The following is a 2,334-nucleotide window of genomic DNA, read 5'->3' as shown; positions in this document are numbered from 1 at the left end:
CCAGCTACTCGGGAGGCTGAGGCAGGAGAATCGCCGGAACCTGGGAGGCGGGGGTTGCAGTGAGTACCTTGGTGTAAGGCGAGATTATACAGGGATGTCCCAACAAGAAATTGGATAATATGTGTCTTTGGATGATGCTGCAAATCATCATCCAATGCAGTGAGATTGCGCCACTGCACCCCAGCCTGGACGACAGAGAGACACTTCGTCTCAAAACAACAACAACAGCGATGACAATGACACCACCACCACCACCTCTGTTTTACTATGAGAGTTAACGGTGCTATGTTTAAATATCCAAGAGTTGGAACAACAGTTTTGAACATTCTGACTTTCAATGGACTAAGATGTCTTTAATGTTCTCCTCAGGTTTACAAAACAAGCTAGGTTTCTTCCTGACTACAGAGCCCTGACCTTTTTTTAAAAGAGCATTTACTTTAGAAAACTTGTGATTACAAATTATTTATCTGCTCCCTTGAAAGGGAGAGAAATCATTTTTAAGTCTCATAGCTTTTTTTTTTTTTTTTTTTTTTTTTAAATGAGATTGTCTCTCACTCTGTCACCTAGACTGGAGTACAGTGGCGTGATCATAGTTCATTGCAGCCTCGAACTCCTGGGCTCAAGTGATCCTCTTGCCTCAGACTCCCAAGCAGCTGGGATTACAGGCATATAGGCCACCATGCCTGGCTATTTTTTTTTTCTGTCAGACGTGGGATCTTGCTATGTTGCCCAGGCTGGTCGAATTCCTTAGCTCAAATGATCATCCCACTTTGGCCTCCCAAAGTGCTGGGATTACAGGTGTGAGCCATCACGCCCCAGCACATCCCACTTTTATAACCCAGGAATGTCTTCCTCAAGAACTTGGGTGCCATCCCTTTGAAATGTAATTATTAATAAAAACAACATTCCTATCTTTCAGCTTCTTTGGGAGCGTAGGAGCCTTCTGTAAGTGACAATTAGTGAACACAGATGGCCAAATCACACTGGACAACCTCCTCCCTAACGGCTTCCTGGACTTTTCCATTAGCTCACTCCAGCATTTGAAAATCCTCTCATTTTTGTTTCGGTGGAGTTGAGTTCAATCTCTTTTCCCTAATGCAATAGTCTTTTTTTTTTTTTTTCCTTTTTAGACAGTCTTGCTCTGTTGCCGAGCTGGAGTGTACTGGCGCAATCTCGGCTCACTGCAACATCTGCTTCCCAGGTTCGAGTGATTCTCCTGCCTCAGCCTCCTGAGTAGCTGGGACTACAGGCATCTGCCACCACGCCCAGCTAATTTTTGTATTTTTAGTAAAGATGGGGTTTCACCATGTTGGCCAGAATGGTCTCGATCTCTTGATCTCATGATCCACCTGTCTCGGCCTCCCAAAGTGCTGGGATTACACGCGTGAGCCACTGCGCCCAGCCCAAGTTATCTATGTTCTCTTTTGTTCCCTGTGCATTTTGTGTCTTATACAAATAATCGTACCTTATCTAATATAATGAAAGTATCTCCCAATATTTTCTGTAATTTTTAAATTATTTTAGTTGTTAAGTTTAGGTCTTTCATCCAGTTTGTGTTAATTTTTGCAAATGTTGTAAGGTAAAGATCCACCACCACTCATCTGCATGTGGAAATCCTGTTTTGTAACACGATGTGTTAAAAAGGTTGTCTTTCCTTAAACATAAGACCTAAAACCATAAAAATTCTAGAAGAAAACCTAGGCAACACCATTCAGGACACAGACATGGGCAAAGACTTCATGACTAAAACACCAAAAGCAATGGCAACAAAAGCCAAAATTGACAAATGGGATCTTATTAAATGAAAGAGCTTCTGCGCAGCAAAAAAAACTATCAGAGTGAACAGGCAACCTACAGAATGGGAGAAATTTTTTGCAATCTGTCCATCTGACAAAGGTCGAATATCCAGAATTTACAAGGAACTTAAACTTACAAGAGAAAAACAAACAACTTCATCAAAAAGTAGGTGAAGAATATGAATAGACACTTCTCGAAAGAAGACATTTATGCAGCCAACAAACATATGAAAAAAAGCTTGTCATCACTGGTCATTAGAGAAATGCAAATCAAAACCACAATGAGATACCATCTCATGCCAGTTAGAATGATGATCATTATAAAGTCAGGAAACAACAGATGCTGCAAAGGATGTGGAGAAAAAGGAACACTTTTACACTGTTGGTAGGAGGGTAAATTAGTTCAACCATTGTGGAAGACACTGCAGTGATTCCTCAAGGATCTAGAACCAGAAATGTCATCTGACCCAGCCATCCCATTACTAGGTATATACCCAACGGATTATAAATCATTCCACTATAAAGACACATGCACACG

Source organism: Mandrillus leucophaeus, unplaced genomic scaffold (assembly GCF_000951045.1).
Source record: "Mandrillus leucophaeus isolate KB7577 unplaced genomic scaffold, Mleu.le_1.0 Scaffold451, whole genome shotgun sequence".
Classification (NCBI taxonomy): domain Eukaryota; kingdom Metazoa; phylum Chordata; class Mammalia; order Primates; family Cercopithecidae; genus Mandrillus; species Mandrillus leucophaeus.
The sequence above is the reverse complement of the archived record's forward strand: the minus strand, read 5'-3'. Positions refer to the sequence as shown.